A 13,752-nucleotide genomic window follows, 5' to 3' on the forward strand; every position below is an offset into this window, starting at 1 on the left:
TATTCAATACAACATGAAACAACCTCTACTCCTAACCTCTTGATATACGGCTTAATGCCCAAACCACCATAAAAGTTTGATTTTTCATGACATTGCCGAAATGCATTTTAACAATTAGCTTAACATACAAAGGAAGTTAAAACCAACATTTCAAAACTTACCTCCAGCTAGAAAAAGGGTTGCCGAATTGCCTTAATGAAAACTTCCCTATTTCCTTCCTTTTTGTTTCGGTTTTGGCAAGTTGGAGAAGAAGATGAACACCCCTCTTCTATTTTCTCTTTTATTAATCTTTATTTTTCATCTATTTTAAATTACTTACCAATATTTAATTATAAATAATATAAACTTAGTGGAGAGAATCCTTACTTGGCTGGCCACTTTGTATAAACTTGGCACTTTGACATGTAAACCCAAACTTTCCTATTTTAATACTATTTGGTCCTTACATATTCACCTATCATATTTTCTTAAGTTCTCAACTAAGTCAATCAAATGAAATTAACATTCATGAGACTAAATTAATAATCTCAAATTTTCACACATGCACTTCCACACATAAAGATATGCAAATTTAATTTAATTTTTTTTTTAAAATCACTTTTGACTCGATTTTGTGGTCCCGAAACCACATTCCGTCTAAGGTCAAATTAGGGCTGTCACAACTCTCCCTTACATAAGGAATTTTCATCCCCGAAAATCTTACCCGCAAATAAGTTAGGATATCGATCCTTTATAGTGTCTTCAAGTTCCCAAGTAGCTTTGTCGACCCCGTGCTTAAGCCATAGTACTTTCACTAATGGGATTTTCTTGTTTCGCAGTTCCTTTACTTCACGTGCTAAGATACGAACCGGTTCTTCTTCATAACTCAAATCAGATTGAATCTCCACCTCAGATAAATTAATTATATGCGATGGATCAGATCTATAACGTCGAAGCATCGAGACATGAAAAACGTTGTGAATCTTTTCAAGTTCAGGGGGTAAAATCAATATGTATGCAACTGGCCCAATTCGTTCAAATATTTCATACGGCCCAATGAACCTCGGACTCAATTTGCCCTTACGGCCAAATCTCAGCACCTTTTTCCAAGGTGAGATTTTAAGAAACACTTTGTCTCCAACCTGGTATTCAATGTCTTTTCTTTTTAAATCTGCATAAGACTTCTGACGATCCGAAGCGGCTTTCAAACTTTCACGAATCACTTGAACTTTCTGCTCAGCATCCTTAATCAAATCAACCCCGAAGATTTTACTTTCACTAAGTTCGGTCCAAAACAACGGTGTACGGCATTTACGACTGTACAAAGCCTCATAAGGTGCCATCTTAATGCTTGATTGAAAACTATTGTTGTAAGCGAATTCAACCAAAGGCAAATATCTTTCCGATGAACCAAAAAACTCTAGGATACAACATCTCAACATGTCCTCGAGTATCTGAATTATCTGCTTTGATTGACCATCAATCTGGGGATGAAAAGCGGTGCTAAAGTGCAACTTGGTACCCAATGCTTCTTGTAATTTCTTCCAAAATCGTGATGTGGATCTCGGGTCTCTATCCGACACAATAGAAATAGGTATTCCATGTAATCGAACAATTTGGGAGACATATAATTCTGCCAATTTATCGAGTGAGAAATTAGTACGGACAAGGATAAAATGAGCAGACTTCGTCAATCTGTCAACAATAACCCAAATTGAGTCTTTCTTACTCTGTGTCAACGGCAAACCAGATACAAAATCATCGCGACTCGATCCTATTTCCATTCAGGTATCATGATCGGCTGAAGTAATCCCGAAGGCAATTGATGTTCTACTTTCACTTGTTGACATATCAAACACTTCGAAACAAAGTTAGAAATGTCTCGTTTCATACCAGGCCACCAAAATTGGCGTTTTAGATCATGGTACATTTTCGTACTTCCCGGGTGAACTGACATTCGACTACTATGAGCCTCGCTCAAAATCATCGAAATAAGTTCTGAATTTCTTGGAACACATAATCGACTCTTAAACGTCAAGCAATCATTGTCGTCAATTCAAAACTCTGATTCTTCATTTGATTCACATTCAACTCGTTTAGCGACCAATTCATCGTCGACATTTTGGGATTCAAGTATTTGATGAATTAATAATGGTTTGGCCTTTAATTCAGCTACTAACACATTATCGGATGAAATGGACAGGTGAACATTCATCGCTCTCAAAGCAAATAGTGATTTACGACTTAAAGCATCGGCAACCACGTTAGCCTTTCCCTGGTGATAATCAATGACGAGTTCATAATCTTTCAACAACTCAAGCCAACGTCTTTGTCGCAGATTCAAATCTCTTTGACTCATCAAATATTTGAGGCTTTTGTGGTCAGAACAAACATGACACCTCTCTCCAAACAAGTAGTGTCTCCATATTTTCAAAGCGAAAACAATGGCCACTAATTCAAGATCATGAGTCGGATAGTTTTTCTCATGCGGTTTTAATTGCCTCGACCGTAAGCCACAACTCGACTTTCTTGCATCAACACACAACCCAGCCCAAGTAAGGATGCATCACTGTAAATAACAAACTCTTTACCGGATTCTGGCTGTACTAGCACTGGAGCTTCAGTTAAACAGGTTTTCAATCGGTCGAAACTTTTCTAACATTGTTCTGACCATTCAAACTTAACATCTTTTTGAAGTAGTTTCGTCATCGGTGTGGCTATCATCGAGAAACCCTTTACAAACCATCTGTAGTAACCGACAAGTCCCAAAAAGCTCCTAACTTCAGTAACATTTCTCGGAGGCTTCCAATCAATTATGGCCGAAATTTTGTTCGAATCAACTCGAATACCCGATGCGGATACCACATGTCCCAAAAAGCTAACTTCTCTCAACCAGAATTCACATTTACTGAATTTCGCATATAACTGCTTGTCTCATAAAATCTGTAATACCAATTTCAAATGCTCAGTATGTTCAGATTCATTGCATGAATAAATCAAGATGTCGTCTATAAACACCACTACAAACCGATCCAGATACTGTCTAAAGATTCGATTCATCAAGTCCATAAATACCACAGGGGCATTAGTGAGCCCAAACGGCATTACTAAGAACTCGTAGTGACCATATCTCGTTCTGAAGGCAGTCTTAGGTATATCTGATCCTCGAACATGCAACTGATAGTAGCCCAATCTCAAATCTATCTTTGAAAACACTGAGGCTCCCTTTAGCTGATCAAACAAATCATCAATACATGGTAACGGATATTTATTCTTTATTGTCACTTTGTTCAATTGACAATAGTCGATGCACATTCTCATGGTTCCGTCTTTCTTTTTCACAAACAATACTGGTGCACCCCAAGGTGAGAAACTCGGTCTAACGAAACCTCTATCCGTCAACTCTTGCAATTGAGTTTTCAATTCCTTCAATTCTGTTGGTGCCATATGATACGGAGCTATCGAAATTGGTGTGGTACCAGGTGCCAGTTCGATGCCGAATTCTACCTCTCGAATGGGTGGTAATCCCGGTAACTCCCAGGAAAAACATCGAATACTCACAAACTACTGGTACTGATTCAATTTTCTTTTCTGACTCCTTGTTATCAAGTACGTACGCAAGATATGCTTCACACCCCTTTTTCACATATTTCTGAGCGGTCATCGAGGATATTATTGCTGTCATTCTGTTCAAGTCAATAGACTCAACTCGTACTATCTCATTATTTGCACCCCTAAAATCAATGGTCTTCCTTTTGCAATTCACAACTGCATCGTGTACGGTTAACCAATCCATACCAAGGATAACATCAAATTCATCAAACGGTAAAAGCATCAAATCGGCCAGAAAACAGGAATCTCGGATTATCAATGGGCATTTCTTACACACTCTGTCGACAAGTACATATCGACCTAGGGGATTCGACACTCGAATTACAAACTCAGTAGACTCAACAGGTAGAGTCTTACTGGATGCTAAAGTCTCACATACATAAGAATGAGTAGAGCCAGAGTCAATCAATGCAATCACATCAGTATCAAAAAGAGTGAAAGTACCAATGATAGCGTCAGGGGAGGATGCCTCCTCTCGCATGCGGATGCCATAAGCTTTGGCAGGAGCACGAGTTTCAGATCGAAGAGCCGTATCAGAAATCCCTCTCTGACTACCACCCCTACCTCCTGTGTTTCTCGGTGGTCTACCTCTAGTCACTGTACCACTCGATATCACACCTTGCATCTTATTTTTCTCGTCAGATTTCGTGCAATCTCGAATGAAATGATCCCTCGAACCGCATCTATAACAGGCTCTATTAATAGATTTACCCCAACATTCACCTACATGTCGCCTTCCACATTGTGAACATTCAGGTTTGTCTTGTCGATTGTTACCAACACTAGCAACCGAAGTAGCTCGAGATTCCGTTGATGGTCGCTCCCTAATAGAAATTCCTGCAGTCGTCTTCAATTTATTAGTATCGTCTCTGAATTTCTTTCCAGCTAAGAAAGAAGTTTTACCCACTGATCTTTTACAAAAGTCTTTGGCTTCTGATTTAGCTTTCTTTTTCTCCTTTCCCAGCTCTTCAGCCTTGCAAGCCCGTTCGACTAGTGTTACAAATTCTTTTATTTCTAAAATACCCACCAGTAGCTTTAAATCTTCATTCAATCCTTCTTCGAATCTTTTACACATGGCAATTTCATCAGCTACACACTGTCGAGCATATCTACTGAGTCTTACAAACTCACGTTCGTATTCAGATACTGTTAAACGACCTTGTTTGAGCTCCAAAAATTCTTTACGCTTTTGATCCATAAATCGTTGACTAATATACTTCTTACGAAACTCCACCTGAAAGAAATCCCAAGTAACTCGTTCTTTCGGAACAATAGAAATCAGTGTTCTCCACTAATAGTAGGCCGAGTCCCGTAACAAGGATACGCCACACATTAAACACTCATCAGGCGTGCAAGACAGCTCTTCAAAGACACGGATAGTGTTATCAAGCCAAAACTCAGCCCTTTCAGCATCATCATTAGTTGTGGCTTGAAATTCCTCGGCCCCGCGCTTCCTAATCAAATCCACAGGAGGTTTGCTCGGTCTCAAAGGATCAGTAGTTGCTGGTACTATAGGCACCTAAGATGGATTATTTAAATTCGGGAATGGTTGAGCTGCCGGGTTAGTTCGGGCATATTGTGCGACCCACTCGTTCATCATAGTAAAGAAAGCTTGTTTTGCCACATCATCTTGATTATTCGCAGGTGATTCAGGTTCCACAGGCGGTGTCCCTTGCGCAGGAGCAGCCGCTACACTCTCAACGTCATCCGCTAAGGCTCTCTCTAAATTGGGTTCCATTTACTAATCAAAACAATAATTTCAACCGTCAGAACTCATCACACTATCATATACTAACATTAAGGCATGTATAGCTAGGCTCATACGTGCTGCGGTAGTCCTAGAACTGACTAAACCGTAGCTCTGATACCAATAAAATGTAACACCCCAACATCCGAGTCGATTACTAAAATAGGGTCATATAACATAACCTGCTCAACTCTTCAATAGAACACTTGAGATAAAAAATAATAAAAAATATTTAATAGTGAAACCTTAAATCTAATGAATAATATTACAGATTAAAACCCTTCTGTTCGTTTAATGATTTATCCCCTATTGACCAAATACACATACATAATGTAAAACTATATGATTTAATCCTATCACAATTATGAATTTCTAAATCAAGTTAATTTACGTTTTGAGATTTGTAACCAAACATTTTTAATTTCATACATAGAACTTTAGCCATATTCGTATGGCTTTATATACAATTATACCAAAATAGCAAACCTACCAAAAATTTTTATCCTATACATGCCATAATGTCTACTAAGGTTTAAAACAAAAGTACCAAAAAGGTTGACAAAAGTTGTGATGACTTCGTGATGGTTCCCAAGCTCTCCTTGATAAGATGATCTATGTAAAAACAAAAAAAAAAACACACCGAGTGAGTTGTTAACTCAGTAAGTCCTAAGAAAATTTAATACTATAATATTTCAATCATCTATAAACTAAATAATTAACTCCATATTAACCGAATTTAACCATGATATCACAAGGAAATATTAGGTCACAAACGTACTTTATGCATTTGGTACATACCTACTCGAATTCACCATGTACTCCTAATCTAAATATACATTATTAAAATACCATGGCAATTGTCATATACTACCATTGACGTATATATATATGTATATATATATAATATACAAACCAAAAAAAATTAAAGCGTAAGCCAAGTCGCTCCATCTATCAATCAAATTTCCAATTAAATTTCCAAGTGCATTTTAGATTTCCACAAATAATACTCCATAATCAACATTGCACACTTAGTGCTCGATTTGAAAGCCCGCACACATAGTGCTCTTACTTATTCGCACACATAGTGCAATGTTTTCTTGCACACATAGTGCCACATAATCTAGCACACATAGTGCTGTATTTTCTTACCTTTAATCATCCCTTTGACATAGATTGATCAGAAATTTCACATTCTATTCCCAATAACTCATACATACTATGATATCTTATCTAACTTAATTTGCCTAAGGACTTACCTTTTTAATCAGATGAACAACTCCGATCGGCTACTCCACCGCTTTCGCTTTCCCTTTGAAAGAACTTGGCTCCCTCTGATCTTGAACTTCCACTCCAGCTAAGCAAATAAAATAACTCAATCATCATAACCCTAATTTATACTTCTTTCTCATAGTCACACACACAGAGATTCGGTATTTGCCCATACATAATTTAAAATTTAACTTTTAAACCTAATGCATATCCAAACATACTTTTCCTCTATTCTAATAATTCGACACATTACAAGATCAACTTCGGTAACTCACGTTTTCATATTTTAGTAGCTAAGTTCATTTTCGGTTAGCAATCATTTAAAATCTATCAAGCTCATAAACTTCTAATTTCATGAATTCGACATCTTAATGCCCATTTTAATTAATCAAACAAAATTTCAAATACAAAATTTGGTCACTCAATTATCTTGATAAACAAAATAATCGGCAAACACACATATATCAAGCTATTTTAACCAAATTCTACTTAACATTTAAACTAAAATATGCATTTAAATTTACTATATCTTCATTATACCTTTCACTCTCAAAACATAAGAATATCAATTTATTCTTTCTTCCATGTCTCTGTCAACTACTTAAATTATCACATAACATAAATTTTGTACTCTCCTATCCATCCTAACTCATTCGGCTTTAACAATTACCCATTTCTCATAAAAGAAATTAACAAATAAAATAAACATTCCATTAACCCATATGGCCGAATGTACCAAGCATTACTTAACTAAAATTCCACAAATTTCAACCTCATAATAATCTCTACTTATTCAATACAACATGAAACAACCTCTACTCCTAACCTATTGATATACGGCTTAATGTCCAAACCACCATAAAAGTTTGATTTTTCATGACATTGCCGAAATGCATTTTAACAATGAGCTTAACATACAAAGGAAGTTAAAACCAACATTTCAAAACTTACCTCCAACTAGAAAAAGGGTTGCCGAATTGCCTTAATGAAAACTTCCCTATTTCCTTCCTTTTTGTTTCGGTTTTGGCAAGGTGGAGAAGAAGATGAACACCCCTCTTCTATTTTCTCTTTTATTAATCTTTATTTTTCATCTATTTTAAATTACTTACCAATATTTAATTATAAATAATATAAACTTAGTGGAGAGAATCCTTACTTGGCCGACCACTTTGTATAAACTTGGCATTTTGACATGCAATCCCAAACTTTCCTATTTTAGTACTATTTGGTCCTTACATATTCACCTGTCATATTTTCTTAAGTTCTCAACTAAGTCAATCAAATGAAATTCACATTCATGAGACTAAATTAACAATCTCAAATTTTCACACATGCACTTCCACACATAAAGATATGCAAATTTAATTTAATTTTTTTTTAAATCACTTTTGACTCGGTTTTGTTGTCCCGAAACCACATTCCGTCTAAGGTCAAATTAGGGTTGTCACAGACACAGAGGTTGATAGAACTTTACCAGGAGGTGAAAGAACTACGAAAGATGGCTAGAAACAGGAATGATCTTGGTCTCAATGATAATCTAAATGGTCAAGATGACAACCTTCCTTTTCAAAGGGTGATACTAGGTATAAATGATAGTATGAATGGTCAGTGCGCTAATCCTCATGTCCATGGGGTGATAGATGATCGAGATAGACCAATCCGAGAGCATGTTGTTCCAATTTTAGATGATTTGAATCCAAGGATAGTTAGACCACAAATACAAGCTCAATAATTTAAGTCGAAACCAGTAATGTTTCAGATGTTACAAATAAGAGGATAGTTTGGTAGACTGCCCATTGAAGATCCAAGATTGCATTTGTGACTCTTTCTAGAGGTTTGTGACTCATTCAGGCAGTAGGGTTTTCCTAAAGATGCCCTGAACTTAACTGCTTCCACATTCCTTGAGAGACTAAGCAAGAGCATGGTCGAGCACTTTGCTGTCGGGGATAGTGGTATCATGGAATGATCTTTGCCAGAGGTTTTTACTATAGTACAATCCACCAAACATGAATGCTAAGTTGAGAAATAACATCATGCCTTTTTGGTAATTAGAGAATGAAATGGTATATGAAGCTTAAGAGTGATTCAAATATTTAATTTGGAGATGTATGATGTATAAATTTCAGTACTACACTCAAACAGAAATATTCTATAATGGGTTGAATGCACATACGAGAATGGTAGTTGATGATGTATATGCCAATGGTACATTGTTGGATAAATCATACAGCGAAGCATATAGGATTTTGAAATGATTGCCATCAATGACTATCACTACCCTACCACAATAGTTGGGACATACAAGAGAGCTATTGGTACCATGAAGGTCAACATAATTACTTCTTTGATAGGCTAGGTATCTTCTTTAGCTAACATGATTAAACAATGAAAAATCCAATTGCAGTCTAAGAGGTGAAATCAGTCAAGCTGTCATGCATTTCTTGTGGAGAAGATCTGATGAATGCCTATCAAACCCAACATCGGTATACTACATTGGTAATTTTAACCAAAATAATTACCCCCATTCCAACACTTACAATCCGGGGTGGAAGCATCATCTGAAATTTAGTTGGAATAATCAAGGTGCGGGTAGTTCACACAATGTTGCAAGATAAAATATCCACAATGCACTTCCCAGTTATAATCATCCTATACAGAGGCAAAATGCTCAACAAGGCCAAATATCATCTTCTAATTCTATTGAGTCTTTGTTAAAGGATTATATGGCCAGAAATGATGTTGTGATTCAAATTCAGGCTGCATCTCTCCAAGCTATTAAAATTAAGTGGTGTAAATAGTGAATGCTATAAATTCAAGGCCACAAAGAGCACTGCCAAGTGATAATAAAAATTTAAGAACCTAGGGAATGCAATACAAGTCCATCACTCTTAAAAGTGGAACTCAATTGGATGAAGTTGTTCAAGATGCCACGGTAGACAAAGACAAATCTAGTTGCAATCAGGAAAAACTACCAGAACCGACTGAACGACAGACATCACATGAAAAGGGTACATAGGGAAATGTTGTGACAAAATCAGTTGATGTTTCCAACAAAAATGCCACAACAAAACAATATCAGCAACCTGATGGATGACCAGCTCTACCTTTTCCTTAGTAGTTTCACAATTCCAACCTGAGGATAAATAATCAACATGTTACTTTTAATGTTTTTGATGATTTGAAATGTGTAAATGAAAATGAAGAATGCCACGTCATTAGTTTGATAGAAAGGATAATGGAAAAAGAACTCATCAGATTTTACCACAGCGATTCTGATAATAATGAAGACTCATTGGAAAGGATTGATGAAGTACGCTTCAAAGAACTTGGTGAATTTATGGAAGGAAAACAGACATTGGAGAGACCAGAAAATATTTGACTCTTTGGATTCATCGAGTCATCCATTCGAGCCTCTTAAGCCTTTTATAGAGGAACTCCTACATTATAGATGAAACCTTTGCCTTAGCATTTGAAATATGAATACTTGGGGGATAATAGTACATGGTTGGTGGTGATTTCTACAGAATTAACATTAGATAAGAGGTCAAGTTGTTGGAAGTCCTGTGCCAACTTAAGATGGCTTTAGGATGGACCCTTGCTGATATAAAGGGGATCAATCCTGTATTCTTCATGCTTAAAATCTTGTTAGAGGATTTCCATAACAACTCTATTAAGCAGCAGAGACGATTGAATCCGATGATGAAAGAAGTTGCGAAGAAAGATATTATCAAGTGGCCTGACGCTGACATTGTTTACCCAATCTCAAACAGCTCATGGGTAAGCCTTGTACAATGTGTCAACAAGAAAGGAGGTGTCACAATGGTTAGCAATGACAATAATGAGCTCATACCAACTCGCATGATCATGAGATGGAGAGTGTGCATGGATTATGGGAACCTTAACAAGGAAACTAGGAAGGACAATTTTCCCTACCGTTTATTGATCAGATGTTGGATAGGCTAGTAGGGAAAATTTCCTATTATTTCTTGGATAGTTATTCAAGGTATAATCAGATTGCCATAACTCCCAATGACCAAGAAAAGACAACTTTCATGTGTCTATATAATACTTTTGCATTTAGAAAAATTCCAATTGGATTGTGTAATGCTGTTACAACTTTTCAGCATCATGTGATGGCCATATTCTCGACTATAGTGGAAAAATTCCTTGATATTTTCATGGATGATTTCTCTATTTTTGGCAACGATTTTGAAAAGTGTTTGAAAATTTTGGAATTGGTTCTGTGCCACTGTGAGGAAAAAATCTTGTCTTGAACTAGGGAAAAATGTCATCTCATGGTTCGTGAAGGAATTATTTTAGGGCATAAGATATCACAGCGAGGAATTGAAGTAGATAGAGCAATGATTGAAGTAATAGAGAAATTGCCACCTCCCACCAGCTTCAAGGGTGTTAGAAGTTTTCTAAGTCATGTAGGATTTTATAGAAGATTCATTAAGGATTTATCGAAGATATCTAAACCCTTGTACACATTACTGGAGCAAAATATGCCCTTTGATTTTGATGAATGCTGCCTGGGTGCTTTTGAGGAATTAAAGAAAACACTAGTAGCAGCACAAATTTTAGTAGCTCCGAAGTGGACCTTGTCATTTGAACTCATGTACAATGCTAGCAATTATGTCGTGAGAGCAGCGTTGGGGCAGATGAGTGAAAAAATACTACGTGTAACATATTATGCAACAAAAACTCTAATAGGTGCACAATATAGTTATACCATTACCGAAAAAGAGTTGTCAGTTGTGGTGCTGTGTTCGAAAAATTTCGCCTTTATCTAATGGGTACCAAGGTCACAGTCTACAGATATCACTAAATTATTAAGTACTTGGTGTGAAATAAAGATGCCAAGCCGAGGTTGATTAGGTGGGTATTGTTACTACAAGAGTTAGATGTAACACTCCTTGCTCGTATCCGACACCGGAATACCTGACTTAAACTCAACCAATCACACAAAAATTGGGCTGTAAAATTTCAATCAATTTAAAACTTTTCATTTCACATACATTTCGTCACTTAAACGGGCTCACGAGGCCCAAAACATGTATTAGAGGCGGTTCGAAACTAAACTGAGAACTTAAGAAAAACTTGAAAAATTTCATGCTTTAAGGCTCCACATGCCCATTTGGATATAGACTATGTGGTCACACACACCCGTGTGGCTTGGGAAACGCCCATGCCCTTAGGCTGTGTGCAACACTGACTTTAAAACACGGTCATGTCACACACCCGTGTGACCTACTCGTGTACTAATTTGACTTAAAATTTTAAGTGCAGGGGACGCACGGTTGGACAACACGCCCATAGGGCAGACCGTGTGTCACACACAGTCTAAACACACGCCCGTGTGTCTACCTGTGTGGACAATTACAAGGCTATTTTCCAAGTCATTTGTCACCCTCACAACATATGCACACATACTTATCCAATGACATACAACACGACATAAATGAGCTCTTAAACATCTACAAACATGTTATGCACATAAAAATTTCTTATGCAATAAATATCATAGAATTTACTCACATCATTACCACATACTTGTAATAACTATCATTATGTCACAAACCTCATGTCCATCACTAGGCACGCATAATCATATTCACAAACCATTCATGAGGCATTATTAATTATTTACCAATCACTTAATCTTGCATCAGTTACTAACTCCTCTCAATTCAATCTCTAGGCATACATGTTCTAAGCCACATCAAAAGAGATAATAATATGCATGCATAAGAATAATCATATAGGCCTATAATGTCATTAACCGACATAAGCCAATTTACATGACTACATACTACCTTAATAACAAGCCAATGCCTTTGGCTAAATCATAATATCACATACTCAACATTAAAACCCTATACATGCCATAGACTCCAAACACTAGGATTTACTTACGCCGATAGTGTTAACTAGACATTGTGATAATATCTCTAACGGCCTCCAACTTGAGCTAACTTGGCAACCCTAGGAAACATGGGAAAGAAATGGGGGGTAAGCTTTATGCTTAGTAAGTTCATATGAAAACAATAAGCAACTCATTAACATGTTTTATCAGTGTTTACAACATATTCTCAAGTGCATACTCACCAATGACGTACCCCATTGGGACCATCATCAACTCTTTCCTCGGATTACCCGTTGAACACTTGGAATACTAATTGGATACTCAAAAAAACCTTTGCACATAAGTGCTTCAATTGTAGCTAAAGCTACCTCATATCTCATGGCATTTAAATGTTCACTCTTACACTAGTCTTCCTAGTGACATGCCACTCGTATCCTATTTTATTCCTAAGGTTCAAACGGGATTTTTCCTCGCCTATCAAGGCTTTGTCTTATCATATTTATATTAATCACATACACATTAATATTGGTACAATTCATGTGATGATAACATTTAAATACATGTATAGCATGGTATTGTTTACATACGAACTTACCTCGATACCACAAAGGTGAAAAAGACGTAATCGTCTATAAATCGATTCTCCTCGTTCTAGGCCTAAATCACATTTTTCAACACTAAAACATCACATTTAGCTAATTAAAACAATGTACCAATCAAATTAGTCCATTGACACACTTTGGAAAAATTTACAATTTTGCCCTTCTATTTTTCCAAAATTACCAAATTGCCCCTAGGCTCGAAACAAGATTTTTATTCAATTTCTTTACTCCTTAAGCCTAGATAAACCATTTCCATAACTATGGCAACTCACAAAAATCATTATTACACACATTAACAACCCATTTTACAACTTTGCATAATAACCTTTTTAAGGTATTTTCATGCAAATTTCCTTCACAAAAGTTGTTTATTAGACAACTACAACTCATATTTTTCCATAAAAACTCAGGAAACAACACATATGCTTTCATGGAAAAACCCTAGACTCTTTATCATTTTGCAAACTAGACCCCTCATTTGGAAGCTTATGCTTTAGGGGTTCCAAAAATGTAAAAATTATCAAGAAAGATATTCAAAATCACTTACTGGCGTGGGAGTTTCTTTGCTGAAATTTTCTAGCTTCTAAACCCTTTCTTTGCTACCATTTTTGGTGGAGAGAAGATGAAGAAAAGATGATATCTTTCTTTTCTTTATTTTATTCTATTTTTAGTCAAAT

This window comes from Gossypium arboreum, chromosome 4 (genome assembly GCF_025698485.1).
Source record: "Gossypium arboreum isolate Shixiya-1 chromosome 4, ASM2569848v2, whole genome shotgun sequence".
Lineage (NCBI taxonomy): Eukaryota > Viridiplantae > Streptophyta > Magnoliopsida > Malvales > Malvaceae > Gossypium > Gossypium arboreum.